The sequence below is a fragment of the Zeugodacus cucurbitae genome, chromosome 4, assembly GCF_028554725.1.
Source record: "Zeugodacus cucurbitae isolate PBARC_wt_2022May chromosome 4, idZeuCucr1.2, whole genome shotgun sequence".
NCBI classification, from domain to species: Eukaryota; Metazoa; Arthropoda; class Insecta; order Diptera; family Tephritidae; genus Zeugodacus; species Zeugodacus cucurbitae.
Window position 1 is genome coordinate 30,075,272 of NC_071669.1, and position 16,606 is coordinate 30,091,877.

The following is a 16,606-nucleotide window of genomic DNA, read 5'->3' on the forward strand; positions in this document are numbered from 1 at the left end:
CACAAAAAATTAAACTGAAAGGTCAACAACCTCAACTCAACATACGGACGCGATACAATATAATATAACAAAACTAAAGCGAACTAACTTAAAAACCAACAAAAAGAACAAAACACCACTAAACATATCAAGTGAAAGAGGATACACAAACAATCAACGAGGGAGGAGGACACCAACACAGCTTGGAAACCAACAAAATAGGAAAACGAAAAGCAATTAGCATACGAACCAAAGGGAAAGAGCAAATACATAAGTAAAACCCAAAACCCTTGGCGGACAATAAAGTGAGTCCATTCTTATCACATTATATTGAAGAAATAGGTACGCTCATATGTATGTTGACGGTATTCGGTACAGTTTTAACAGTATTTCAGAATAAACTTATACAACAAGAAAATATATATAAGCTGTCATCGATTGGCTAACTGCTATAGACAAGCCAATCGAACAAACTTTCCAAATTTCCATACAAACTGGCAGCACTGAAATCGAATTGTATATACTTGGTCGCACTGAACTCTTCAACCACCGTCTATGTCTAACGTTTTCTGCAACAAATTTAATTTTTATTAAAGTTTTTTATTCAATAAATTCACTACAAAAATACTAACGATTTATCTTCGCCTACCCTTTTCAATTTCAAATTTGTGTATAACAATTTTTATTATTTTGACAGTAATTTGTTCTTTGAGCCGTTCACAATAGTAAAATGGTTCTAAAATGAGTAAAATAAAACTTGATAGCACTCAGCAAGCGACTATTGAAATTTTAATGAGGTATTCGCATACTCTCCAGCACGAATTCAACTAGATATCTTTGTTGTTGATTTCACATGTAAAATTTTTGACAAGCGAGCAGCGCCCAAAGATAGCGAGCAGAGAAGTGACCAATCGATGGCAGCTATATACATATTACCAACATACATACATACATACATATGTGCAGAGCCAACATTACATGCTCCCCTACTTAAAACTCTGTCGCGAAACGTATTGAACATAAATAAAAAAAACAAGCCATTTACGCGTACGGCTTCGCAAGTTTTCGCATATATATACTGTACATACATAAATACTAAAAACCAAAAGTCATACCTGCCTATATACTTATTCTGTGTCCCGAAACACACCACAAAACTAATATCTTACATAAGTCAAGTATTACATACTTGCAATTTCTACAGCGATACCCCATAAGCTAAAAAGCAAAAGCAGGATCGCTAATAATTCTAAGTAAAGGCAGAAGAAAAAAGAAATAAAAAACAATACAGTGCTTAAATAGATTTATGTATGTACATATATTCCTTTAAAAAAAATGATACCGCAATCGTACCCATCCTTGTGCTCTCTCATTTCCAATACATGCAAACATATGAAAATAAATACATATATACAAACAATTTTACATTTTGCATTTTTCTTTCGCTTCCAATACATTTCAAATAAATGCAATCCGACAAATCAAAAAGAGCCTGCAGAAGCTACACGCTCAAAGCAGAGTGTAAAACAAAAACGATCAAAAGATCATTTGTTATCAAAATTCATCACTGAAGGTGATACTTTCATAAGCTATTGCACAAGATTCAAAGCTTCCCCTATTGCTAACATCTCGGAATCGGTTTTAAAGGTAAAACTTGAAAGTATCCACGAAATATGGGCACGCCTTCTGGCAGCGTACGATGCAGTAATTGAAGCTGACGACGCTGAACTCTCTGAAAACATAAAAGCTTCGGCGACAGCCAAATTAAATAATTGCCGTGATCAGAAAGAAATAATAAAGGGAATGATAAGCGAACAATTAAATGTAATAAGGCCAAATAGCGCCACTACTCCCCCATCCAGAGTAGTCACAACAACAAAAGAAGACCTAGATAAATGCATGTATCTAAATGTACCAACTTGTGATACTGAAGTTTTTACTGGATGTTAAGACCAATGGCCGTCCTTCCGGGACATGTTCACAGCCCTTTACATAAACCATCCTAGACTTGCAGAAGCACAAAAGCTATTCCAACTAAGGTACAAAACACAAGGGGAAGCAGGCATTATCGTCAAGCAATTCGATATAAATGGCGAAAATTTTAAGCTGGCTTGGGAAGCACTAGTTGAAAGATATGAAAATAAAAAAGTAATGATAGAAAACCCCATAAAAACTATATTACATTACCCAAAAATTAAACAAGAAACCAGCCAGGAATTTCAAAAATTTTACTCGACAGTGACTAATTGCCTGTCAGTATTAAAAACACAAAATTCCCCCGTAGAATATTGGGACCATAACTATCTGTGCAGAAAAACTCCCTCAGGCTGCGTTACTACGATGGGAACAATCACTTGACGATAGAAGAGCAATGCCCACATGGGAGCAAATGAAAAGATTTCTCGCTGCTCAGTACGAGATAGCTGAGCGAATGGGCAGCCTAAATATGAATATATCAAGTCTTCAAAATTAGTCGAGTAAAACCTCGTTTAAACCTCAAGCCAGCAATAATATTCAATACAACAGACACGTTAATAAAAGTCATTCCTTCGTGTCAAATCAAAATAACACTGGATCACAAATTTGAATTTTTTTTTTTCGTTCCACGGATGCCACTATCCAATTTGTATGTGGAATCGCTCGCTGATTTCGAAAATCGAATAATTTTTTTTTATGGATACGTTTTTGAGATATTTGCTATTTACCGTTATTCGACCAAAAAAACGGTGTCTTCATTTAATCATGTATATCTCACTGACCAGTTGAGCAATCTTACTGCAAATTATAGAAAATAAAAGTGAATGAAATTTCCTAAAAATATTGTCTACTCCATTTTTCCATAGGCCTTATAATTTCTGAGAAATTTATTAATCACTTCGAGTTTTTAAATTTTTTTATGAAAAAATTAAAAAAAATAAACTTTGGCAAGAAAAAAATTTTAAAACAAAAGATATTTTTTAATTTTTTTTTATTTTATATGAAGTCCTGTTTCTTTATAAAAAATTTAGCTACCAACGAACAAAATCCATGGATAAATAGGAAAGTTGTACATGATCAAATAAATATATCCAAGTAGCGCAAAGTCAATGTATACGTATATGCGAATGTAGTGTGTAAAGTAGGGGTGGGATATCTGGCTATGCGCTGTTTCTGTTAAGTAAAAAGTCAATTTTCATGTCGTTTTTAGTTTTTATAAACTCATTTATTTATATATTAGTAATATATATTAAAACAATGTGTTATTTTTGTCTTAAGTTGATGTTCTTACATTATAGTCGAAATGATTATGTATTTTGTGTTGCCGTTTATTTAGTTTAGGATCGGTTTCTCTTATGAGAAACCAACAGTAGTCACCGACGTCCCAGATACCTTGGTATCGATTCTCAATTAATTGCATTTGCTGGTGAAACCTTTCGCCATGCTCGTCACTTTCGTCTTCTTCTTTCTTTTCTCTTTCGCAGGAAGACAATGTATGCTATTGCAAAGACATTCCAGGATTATTCAAAGAGTTTGGTCAACCATATGATTCCGAAGAGTGGCGATTGTTCATAGACATGAATAAACTGAGCTTGAAGGCCGTATTACTGCATAATGGCAACAAAAAGCTCTCGATCCTGATGATCAACGGCAATCGTTGTGTGAACTCTGTAAAGGAGGTCATAGGTTAAGATCTTGCGAGAGATTCAAAAAATTACCCACTTCAGATAGAAACAATCTTGTTCGGCAACACAAACTTTGCAAAAACTGTCTGTCAAACTATCATATGACAAAAGACTGTGAAAGCAAATTCAATAGTGTATATTGCCAACGAAGACATCACTCATTGCTTCATATTAACAATTTTCAAAATATGAAGCAAAATCAATTTCAAAAAACCACGGGGTTAGTCGCTACAACTTCATGTAGTAATCCCGAAAATATAACAAAACTAAAACTAAAGCGAACTAACTTAAAAACCAACAAAAAGAACAAAACACCACTAAACATATCAAGTGAAAGAGGATACACAAACAATCAACGAGGGAGGAGGACACCAACACAGCTTGGAAACCAACAAAATAGGAAAACGAAAAGCAATTAGCATACGAACCAAAGGGAAAGAGCAAATACATAAGTAAAACCCAAAACCCTTGGCGGACAATAAAGTGAGTCCATTCTTATCACATTATATTGAAGAAATAGGTACGCTCATATGTATGTTGACGGTATTCGGTACAGTTTTAACAGTATTTCAGAATAAACTTATACAACAAGAAAATATATATAAGCTGTCATCGATTGGCTAACTGCTATAGACAAGCCAATCGAACAAACTTTCCAAATTTCCATACAAACTGGCAGCACTGAAATCGAATTGTATATACTTGGTCGCACTGAACTCTTCAACCACCGTCTATGTCTAACGTTTTCTGCAACAAATTTAATTTTTATTAAAGTTTTTTATTCAATAAATTCACTACAAAAATACTAACGATTTATCTTCGCCTACCCTTTTCAATTTCAAATTTGTGTATAACAATTTTTATTATTTTGACAGTAATTTGTTCTTTGAGCCGTTCACAATAGTAAAATGGTTCTAAAATGAGTAAAATAAAACTTGATAGCACTCAGCAAGCGACTATTGAAATTTTAATGAGGTATTCGCATACTCTCCAGCACGAATTCAACTAGATATCTTTGTTGTTGATTTCACATGTAAAATTTTTGACAAGCGAGCAGCGCCCAAAGATAGCGAGCAGAGAAGTGACCAATCGATGGCAGCTATATACATATTACCAACATACATACATACATACATATGTGCAGAGCCAACATTACATGCTCCCCTACTTAAAACTCTGTCGCGAAACGTATTGAACATAAATAAAAAAAACAAGCCATTTACGCGTACGGCTTCGCAAGTTTTCGCATATATATACTGTACATACATAAATACTAAAAACCAAAAGTCATACCTGCCTATATACTTATTCTGTGTCCCGAAACACACCACAAAACTAATATCTTACATAAGTCAAGTATTACATACTTGCAATTTCTACAGCGATACCCCATAAGCTAAAAAGCAAAAGCAGGATCGCTAATAATTCTAAGTAAAGGCAGAAGAAAAAAGAAATAAAAAACAATACAGTGCTTAAATAGATTTATGTATGTACATATATTCCTTTAAAAAAAATGATACCGCAATCGTACCCATCCTTGTGCTCTCTCATTTCCAATACATGCAAACATATGAAAATAAATACATATATACAAACAATTTTACATTTTGCATTTTTCTTTCGCTTCCAATACATTTCAAATAAATGCAATCCGACAAATCAAAAAGAGCCTGCAGAAGCTACACGCTCAAAGCAGAGTGTAAAACAAAAACGATCAAAAGATCATTTGTTATCAAAACTCATCACTGAAGGTGATACTTTCATAAGCTATTGCACAAGATTCAAAGCTTCCCCTATTGCTAACATCTCGGAATCGGTTTTAAAGGTAAAACTTGAAAGTATCCACGAAATATGGGCACGCCTTCTGGCAGCGTACGATGCAGTAATTGAAGCTGACGACGCTGAACTCTCTGAAAACATAAAAGCTTCGGCGACAGCCAAATTAAATAATTGCCGTGATCAGAAAGAAATAATAAAGGGAATGATAAGCGAACAATTAAATGTAATAAGGCCAAATAGCGCCACTACTCCCCCATCCAGAGTAGTCACAACAACAAAAGAAGACCTAGATAAATGCATGTATCTAAATGTACCAACTTGTGATACTGAAGTTTTTACTGGATGTTAAGACCAATGGCCGTCCTTCCGGGACATGTTCACAGCCCTTTACATAAACCATCCTAGACTTGCAGAAGCACAAAAGCTATTCCAACTAAGGTACAAAACACAAGGGGAAGCAGGCATTATCGTCAAGCAATTCGATATAAATGGCGAAAATTTTAAGCTGGCTTGGGAAGCACTAGTTGAAAGATATGAAAATAAAAAAGTAATGATAGAAAACCCCATAAAAACTATATTACATTACCCAAAAATTAAACAAGAAACCAGCCAGGAATTTCAAAAATTTTACTCGACAGTGACTAATTGCCTGTCAGTATTAAAAACACAAAATTCCCCCGTAGAATATTGGGACCATAACTATCTGTGCAGAAAAACTCCCTCAGGCTGCGTTACTACGATGGGAACAATCACTTGACGATAGAAGAGCAATGCCCACATGGGAGCAAATGAAAAGATTTCTCGCTGCTCAGTACGAGATAGCTGAGCGAATGGGCAGCCTAAATATGAATATATCAAGTCTTCAAAATTAGTCGAGTAAAACCTCGTTTAAACCTCAAGCCAGCAATAATATTCAATACAACAGACACGTTAATAAAAGTCATTCCTTCGTGTCAAATCAAAATAACACTGGATCACAAATTTGAATTTTTTTTTTTCGTTCCACGGATGCCACTATCCAATTTGTATGTGGAATCGCTCGCTGATTTCGAAAATCGAATAATTTTTTTTTATGGATACGTTTTTGAGATATTTGCTATTTACCGTTATTCGACCAAAAAAACGGTGTCTTCATTTAATCATGTATATCTCACTGACCAGTTGAGCAATCTTACTGCAAATTATAGAAAATAAAAGTGAATGAAATTTCCTAAAAATATTGTCTACTCCATTTTTCCATAGGCCTTATAATTTCTGAGAAATTTATTAATCACTTCGAGTTTTTAAATTTTTTTATGAAAAAATTAAAAAAAATAAACTTTGGCAAGAAAAAAATTTTAAAACAAAAGATATTTTTTAATTTTTTTTTATTTTATATGAAGTCCTGTTTCTTTATAAAAAATTTAGCTACCAACGAACAAAATCCATGGATAAATAGGAAAGTTGTACATGATCAAATAAATATATCCAAGTAGCGCAAAGTCAATGTATACGTATATGCGAATGTAGTGTGTAAAGTAGGGGTGGGATATCTGGCTATGCGCTGTTTCTGTTAAGTAAAAAGTCAATTTTCATGTCGTTTTTAGTTTTTATAAACTCATTTATTTATATATTAGTAATATATATTAAAACAATGTGTTATTTTTGTCTTAAGTTGATGTTCTTACATTATAGTCGAAATGATTATGTATTTTGTGTTGCCGTTTATTTAGTTTAGGATCGGTTTCTCTTATGAGAAACCAACAGTAGTCACCGACGTCCCAGATACCTTGGTATCGATTCTCAATTAATTGCATTTGCTGGTGAAACCTTTCGCCATGCTCGTCACTTTCGTCTTCTTCTTTCTTTTCTCTTTCGCAGGAAGACAATGTATGCTATTGCAAAGACATTCCAGGATTATTCAAAGAGTTTGGTCAACCATATGATTCCGAAGAGTGGCGATTGTTCATAGACATGAATAAACTGAGCTTGAAGGCCGTATTACTGCATAATGGCAACAAAAAGCTCTCGATCCTGATGATCAACGGCAATCGTTGTGTGAACTCTGTAAAGGAGGTCATAGGTTAAGATCTTGCGAGAGATTCAAAAAATTACCCACTTCAGATAGAAACAATCTTGTTCGGCAACACAAACTTTGCAAAAACTGTCTGTCAAACTATCATATGACAAAAGACTGTGAAAGCAAATTCAATAGTGTATATTGCCAACGAAGACATCACTCATTGCTTCATATTAACAATTTTCAAAATATGAAGCAAAATCAATTTCAAAAAACCACGGGGTTAGTCGCTACAACTTCATGTAGTAATCCCGAAAATATAACAAAACTAAAACTAAAGCGAACTAACTTAAAAACCAACAAAAAGAACAAAACACCACTAAACATATCAAGTGAAAGAGGATACACAAACAATCAACGAGGGAGGAGGACACCAACACAGCTTGGAAACCAACAAAATAGGAAAACGAAAAGCAATTAGCATACGAACCAAAGGGAAAGAGCAAATACATAAGTAAAACCCAAAACCCTTGGCGGACAATAAAGTGAGTCCATTCTTATCACATTATATTGAAGAAATAGGTACGCTCATATGTATGTTGACGGTATTCGGTACAGTTTTAACAGTATTTCAGAATAAACTTATACAACAAGAAAATATATATAAGCTGTCATCGATTGGCTAACTGCTATAGACAAGCCAATCGAACAAACTTTCCAAATTTCCATACAAACTGGCAGCACTGAAATCGAATTGTATATACTTGGTCGCACTGAACTCTTCAACCACCGTCTATGTCTAACGTTTTCTGCAACAAATTTAATTTTTATTAAAGTTTTTTATTCAATAAATTCACTACAAAAATACTAACGATTTATCTTCGCCTACCCTTTTCAATTTCAAATTTGTGTATAACAATTTTTATTATTTTGACAGTAATTTGTTCTTTGAGCCGTTCACAATAGTAAAATGGTTCTAAAATGAGTAAAATAAAACTTGATAGCACTCAGCAAGCGACTATTGAAATTTTAATGAGGTATTCGCATACTCTCCAGCACGAATTCAACTAGATATCTTTGTTGTTGATTTCACATGTAAAATTTTTGACAAGCGAGCAGCGCCCAAAGATAGCGAGCAGAGAAGTGACCAATCGATGGCAGCTATATACATATTACCAACATACATACATACATACATATGTGCAGAGCCAACATTACATGCTCCCCTACTTAAAACTCTGTCGCGAAACGTATTGAACATAAATAAAAAAAACAAGCCATTTACGCGTACGGCTTCGCAAGTTTTCGCATATATATACTGTACATACATAAATACTAAAAACCAAAAGTCATACCTGCCTATATACTTATTCTGTGTCCCGAAACACACCACAAAACTAATATCTTACATAAGTCAAGTATTACATACTTGCAATTTCTACAGCGATACCCCATAAGCTAAAAAGCAAAAGCAGGATCGCTAATAATTCTAAGTAAAGGCAGAAGAAAAAAGAAATAAAAAACAATACAGTGCTTAAATAGATTTATGTATGTACATATATTCCTTTAAAAAAAATGATACCGCAATCGTACCCATCCTTGTGCTCTCTCATTTCCAATACATGCAAACATATGAAAATAAATACATATATACAAACAATTTTACATTTTGCATTTTTCTTTCGCTTCCAATACATTTCAAATAAATGCAATCCGACAAATCAAAAAGAGCCTGCAGAAGCTACACGCTCAAAGCAGAGTGTAAAACAAAAACGATCAAAAGATCATTTGTTATCAAAATTCATCACTGAAGGTGATACTTTCATAAGCTATTGCACAAGATTCAAAGCTTCCCCTATTGCTAACATCTCGGAATCGGTTTTAAAGGTAAAACTTGAAAGTATCCACGAAATATGGGCACGCCTTCTGGCAGCGTACGATGCAGTAATTGAAGCTGACGACGCTGAACTCTCTGAAAACATAAAAGCTTCGGCGACAGCCAAATTAAATAATTGCCGTGATCAGAAAGAAATAATAAAGGGAATGATAAGCGAACAATTAAATGTAATAAGGCCAAATAGCGCCACTACTCCCCCATCCAGAGTAGTCACAACAACAAAAGAAGACCTAGATAAATGCATGTATCTAAATGTACCAACTTGTGATACTGAAGTTTTTACTGGATGTTAAGACCAATGGCCGTCCTTCCGGGACATGTTCACAGCCCTTTACATAAACCATCCTAGACTTGCAGAAGCACAAAAGCTATTCCAACTAAGGTACAAAACACAAGGGGAAGCAGGCATTATCGTCAAGCAATTCGATATAAATGGCGAAAATTTTAAGCTGGCTTGGGAAGCACTAGTTGAAAGATATGAAAATAAAAAAGTAATGATAGAAAACCCCATAAAAACTATATTACATTACCCAAAAATTAAACAAGAAACCAGCCAGGAATTTCAAAAATTTTACTCGACAGTGACTAATTGCCTGTCAGTATTAAAAACACAAAATTCCCCCGTAGAATATTGGGACCATAACTATCTGTGCAGAAAAACTCCCTCAGGCTGCGTTACTACGATGGGAACAATCACTTGACGATAGAAGAGCAATGCCCACATGGGAGCAAATGAAAAGATTTCTCGCTGCTCAGTACGAGATAGCTGAGCGAATGGGCAGCCTAAATATGAATATATCAAGTCTTCAAAATTAGTCGAGTAAAACCTCGTTTAAACCTCAAGCCAGCAATAATATTCAATACAACAGACACGTTAATAAAAGTCATTCCTTCGTGTCAAATCAAAATAACACTGGATCACAAATTTGAATTTTTTTTTTTCGTTCCACGGATGCCACTATCCAATTTGTATGTGGAATCGCTCGCTGATTTCGAAAATCGAATAATTTTTTTTTATGGATACGTTTTTGAGATATTTGCTATTTACCGTTATTCGACCAAAAAAACGGTGTCTTCATTTAATCATGTATATCTCACTGACCAGTTGAGCAATCTTACTGCAAATTATAGAAAATAAAAGTGAATGAAATTTCCTAAAAATATTGTCTACTCCATTTTTCCATAGGCCTTATAATTTCTGAGAAATTTATTAATCACTTCGAGTTTTTAAATTTTTTTATGAAAAAATTAAAAAAAATAAACTTTGGCAAGAAAAAAATTTTAAAACAAAAGATATTTTTTAATTTTTTTTTATTTTATATGAAGTCCTGTTTCTTTATAAAAAATTTAGCTACCAACGAACAAAATCCATGGATAAATAGGAAAGTTGTACATGATCAAATAAATATATCCAAGTAGCGCAAAGTCAATGTATACGTATATGCGAATGTAGTGTGTAAAGTAGGGGTGGGATATCTGGCTATGCGCTGTTTCTGTTAAGTAAAAAGTCAATTTTCATGTCGTTTTTAGTTTTTATAAACTCATTTATTTATATATTAGTAATATATATTAAAACAATGTGTTATTTTTGTCTTAAGTTGATGTTCTTACATTATAGTCGAAATGATTATGTATTTTGTGTTGCCGTTTATTTAGTTTAGGATCGGTTTCTCTTATGAGAAACCAACAGTAGTCACCGACGTCCCAGATACCTTGGTATCGATTCTCAATTAATTGCATTTGCTGGTGAAACCTTTCGCCATGCTCGTCACTTTCGTCTTCTTCTTTCTTTTCTCTTTCGAAGGAAGACAATGTATGCTATTGCAAAGACATTCCAGGATTATTCAAAGAGTTTGGTCAACCATATGATTCCGAAGAGTGGCGATTGTTCATAGACATGAATAAACTGAGCTTGAAGGCCGTATTACTGCATAATGGCAACAAAAAGCTCTCGATCCTGATGATCAACGGCAATCGTTGTGTGAACTCTGTAAAGGAGGTCATAGGTTAAGATCTTGCGAGAGATTCAAAAAATTACCCACTTCAGATAGAAACAATCTTGTTCGGCAACACAAACTTTGCAAAAACTGTCTGTCAAACTATCATATGACAAAAGACTGTGAAAGCAAATTCAATAGTGTATATTGCCAACGAAGACATCACTCATTGCTTCATATTAACAATTTTCAAAATATGAAGCAAAATCAATTTCAAAAAACCACGGGGTTAGTCGCTACAACTTCATGTAGTAATCCCGAAACTTCAAATCCCAAAAAAAGGGAAGAACAACCATGTTGCTCTAAAACAGCAAAAATTCAAGCGCTTCATTCAGAAAATGAAAGCAAAATTCTTTTACCCACTGCGGTCATCACCATTGAACATAAGGGTGATTTATTCAAACTAAGAGCATTAATAGATCAAGGCTCTCAAAGATCCTTTATATCTTCAAAGGCTCAAAATCGGCTCAAACTGCCAATAAAACATTCTAACTTTCAAATCTCGGGAATGGGTGGAAGAATTATTCAAAATTCCAACAAAATATGCCCAATCACCATAGTATCTCCAAGTGCGGATATTAGAATAGATGCGCAAGCCATCGTTCTACCGCAACTTACAAATTTGCTTCCAAGTTATGAAGTTAATAAAAAACACTGGGAAAAATGCTCACATCTCAAGTTAGCAGATCTCAACTGTCATACCCCATCCCAAATCGGCAGTGACTTAATACCTCAAATGATTCTTGAAGGTATTGAGAAAATCTCCAATAAATTGTTAGCCCAAAATACAATCTTTGGGTGGATTATAAGTGGCCAAGTCACTGAAAAAATCAATTCTTTCACCACTCAAGTGGAAAATATCTCAAACGAGTATCTAAATAATGAACTTAAAAAATTCTGGGAAGTAGAAGAATTACCTCAGACTACCCGACCTTCAGAAGAAGACCAGGCATGCGAAGCCTACTACAAGTCCACAACAACAAGAAACGAACATGGTCGTTATGTTGTGCGACTACCATTCAAACCAACTTTTCCAGAAACCACAGCTCTAGGCCACTCTAGAATACAGCAGTCCAGCAATTTCTAAGCCTGGAAAAAAGCCTGATAAAGAAAAGCGAGCTTAAATCAGCATATGACAATGTGATGGATGAATATCTCGATCTCAATCATATGGAAGAGACTGTACCATATGAAAAAGTATCTAAAGGTAGATATCTATCTTTTTATCTGCCACATCACGGGGTAATTAGACCAGATAAAATTACAATAAAAGTACGAGTAGTTTTCAATGCCTCGAAGAGTACTAGCTCAGGCAAAACACTCAATGATGTACTATACACAGGGCCAACGTTACAACCTGATCTCATGTTGCTAATTCTAAATAGGCGCATGTTTCAATTCGTTTTCAATGGGGATGTAGAAAAAATGTATAGGCAAATACTAGTACACGAAGATGACCAAGATTTTCAACGCATAGTCTTCCGCAAATCACACAATAGTCCAATTAACGACTACAAACTCAAAATAGTAACCGTTGGCATAAATTGCGCACCCTATTTGGCCATTAGAACGTTACATGAAGTTGCAAAAACATGTAAACAAAACTTGCCTTTAGCATCTTCCGTGTTGCAAACACAAACATACGTGGACGATATACTTTCAGGTAGCCACAGTATTCAATTAGCATGCGACTTTCGCAAAATCCTCATTCAAGAATTGTGGCAAGATGGCATTGAATGGGATGAACAGGTAAAACCTGTACGTTTAACTAAATGGGTTCAATTTGCTAACAACTTACACACCATATCAGAAATTCGAATCCCTCGATGGATTAACTTCACCCCTGACATTAATGTAGAATTACACGGTTTCTGTGACGCCTCTGAAAAGGCATATTGCGCAACGGTTTACGTACGAACTCAGTACGATAGCAAAATATCTTCACATCTCTTAGTAGCCAAAGCCAAAGTTGCATCTTTGAAGACACTAAGCCTGCCACGGCTCGAACTGAATGGTGCTCTTCTGTTAGCAAAAGTAATTTCAATAGTTCAAACCCATCTCAAATTAAACGATCACAAAATGTATCTTTGGTCAGACTCAGAAATAGTTTTAGCATGGTTAGAAAAACCACCATATACATGAAGACCTATGTATCTAATCGCATATCACAAATCTTAGATTTAGTTGGCCCAGCCAAATGGCAACATGTTGCAAGTGCAGATAACCCAGCGGATCTTGGGACAAGAGGTTGTAAACCACTTCACCTCACCAGCACTACACTCTGGTGGAGTGGTCCTACGTGGCTAACAGAATCACAAGAATTATGGGCAAAGTCTCCTGTTCAGAATATAATACCGCCGGAAAGTCAGAAAATTGAACATTTTCATATCACTCCCGAAGAAGATGATATTATCCACCGATTTTCATCATCTCCTAGAGAACTAATGGTAGTCGCTTATATCACAAATTTACCCAAAGACTTAAACAAAAAATGAAAGGAATACCAAATGACCCTTTCGTGCAACTAACGCATTCCGACTTGCAACATGCCAAAGTTAGTATCATCACATATACCCAAACTCGCTATTTCAATCGAGAAAAATCTAAGTTGTTAGATAGACAACCTCTCGAAAAGGGAAGCTCTCTTCTCGTCTTAAATCCATTCTTGGACGCTAAGGGATTAATCAGGGCAAATGAAAGACTAGCGAACTCCAGTCTTAGTTACAACGAACGGCATCCCATCATTATTCCTGAGAAATCCCGCTTTACTTATCTATTTCTAATATATCTCCACCAGCTTACAATGCATGGTGAGCATCGCTTGATGCAACAAATGGTCCGACAAGAATTTTATATACCCCGACTAAAGCTACTATATACAAACACAAGATGCGTACGCAGATCATGGCAGCCTTACCACCTGAACGCTGCAATTATGCTCTACCCTTTACCATCACGAGGGTTGATTTTGCTGGACCTATCCAGTTAAACGCCTCGATGTTAAGGTCTTCCTCATTTAGAAAAGGGTATGTGGCTGTTTTTGTATGCTTTACGACAAAGGCAGTACACCTCGAGCTATGTTCAGATCTGACTACTGCGGATTTTCTTGCAGCATTTGCACGCTTTGTCGGATGACGCGGATTTCCTTCAAAGATAATGAGCGACAATGGTAAAAACTTTGTCGGAGCCCAAAGAGCCACAGAGAAGGAGTTTATAAACTTCATGAAAGAAGTCTCTCCTGAAATTGTCAATAAATATGCACCCCAAGGCAATTTCGATTGGCAATTTATACCCCCATGTTCTCCACATATGGGCGGACTCTGGGAATCAGCAGTAAAAAGCTTTAAGTCCCATTTGAAGAAAACGGCCGGTAATCATAAATTCAATTACGAGGAGTTTACCACACTACTCGCTCGAATAGAAGTCGTGCTAAACTCAAGACCAATATCACCCCTCTCGCAAGATCCCTCCGATTTCACAGCCCTCACACCAGGCCATTTCTTAAGAGGAGCTCCTCTTCTCGCCATACCTGAGACAGAAGGAGACTCACTCTCTTTAATAAATCGATGGGAAAGAATTCTCCATCATGAATTCAGCCACAGATGGAAGGAGGATTATCTTAAAGATCTCCATAAGAGATATCGATGGAAAACAACCCAAAAGGAACCCAATGCAGGAGAATGCGTCATCATACAGGACGAATGCCTTACTCCAACGGAATGGCGACTAGGCCGCATTGAAAAGGTTCATCGAGGATCAGATGGCCACATAAGAGTAGTCGATTTACGAACACAAACCGGCATATTAACTAGACCAGTCGTAAAATTGTGCTTTCTTCCAAACAGCGAAGAACACCAACCAAAACCGCAAAATAAATCGCAAAATTAATCAAAAATAAATCATCATTACCGCAAATTCGCAAAAAAAACCGCAATACAATCTTTACAATCCGTACATGCAAAGAAATTAACAATGCACGACAAAAATTAAACTAGAATATATGTATATTGATATATGACCAAACATAACCATAAATATCATTAATTTAAACCATGAACCAAAATTTAATATATATTCCTACCCTCATAGAAATGGACGTAGAATATACCCAAAGTGGCCCCAAAGCTGTTAGGTCCGAAATAGTTGCTCCCGTCGCTGCTCCGAGGACGCTAATGAGTACGGGACCACCATCCGCTACCGCAGCTGGAGAAAGAGGCGAAGAGCAGCCGAAAGAGAACCGGGTTTATCCACGGTGCAGCCTGTGCCATCGCCCGCACGTCCTTAAAAGGTGTTCCATATTCCAGAGCATGAAGCCCGCTCAAAGACAACAGGTTGCAAGAGCCCACGGGCATTGTATGACCTGCTTGGCCAGCATAGAATGCTGGTCCGACGGCGCATGTCAATACTGCCAACTCCCGCATCACTCTCTATTCCACCGATTTCCCAGGCGAGCCAACCCGTCATCAAATCATATCAACACACGGCACAGACCCCACAGCAACCCAATCCAATGACGACGAGCCCATCGCACTAGATCAACCACTGCACGCTCGCGGCCATCTCCGCCTCGCCACACTCATCGCCAACAACAACGACGTTCAACGGAGTTGAAAGCTGTAGTCGACACGTTGCAACAGCTGCAGAGGCTCCTAGGCGATTAATCCGCCTAGGGGGCCGGGATGTTCACATGACATGCTCATATGGCCTTGTGACATCGCCCACGCATCACATCACATTACATCATATCACATCTCAACACAACAGATACAACCCACACCACTACACACGCACGCATCATACACAGAATCTAACATCGGTCATCGTACAACACAACAACCACACGATCATCAACGAGTCGAGTGTGGTATTCACCACCAAAATCATTAAAAGGGATTGATCCCAACGGGATCCCTCTCATTCGATTCTATTGAATTCCGTGAACCAGAAGGTTTGGTAACTTTTTCGAGTTCGACATCCTTTCCGTATTTATACATATCGTGTTGCAAACTCTCAGTCGCAGTCCTACCAGGAGAAGTCTTTTCGCGCGCTGTGTGTGTGGTTAACCATCCCAACATTTATGCATTCTTTTTAAAATTGTAATAAACAAATTATCCTCCATCAAGGAGAAGTGCAACTTAGTAAACCTAAGAATAAAATTTTATAACGTTTATAAATATTGTGTGTTTGCCCCTTTTAAATTCTGGTTATAATTCCGCACGTAAGTATGCCAGTGCTTCAACTAAACAGAGGATAATTGCAAACAATTTTTTTATTTGTGGCTTAAATGTTATAG

The 16,606-nt window shown here is 36.2% G+C and overlaps 1 long non-coding RNA gene across 1 annotated transcript in view; it reads left to right on the forward strand.

Moving 5' to 3' along the window:
- The first annotated feature begins 7,762 nt into the window (after window positions 1-7,762).
- Window positions 7,763-16,606, forward strand: part of LOC128921388 (uncharacterized) — a 62,573-nt gene continuing 53,729 nt past the window's right edge. Inside the window, exon 1 of the long non-coding RNA XR_008470849.1 lies at window positions 7,763-7,964. This is a non-coding gene — a long non-coding RNA (uncharacterized LOC128921388). The remainder of the gene's footprint in view (window positions 7,965-16,606) is intronic.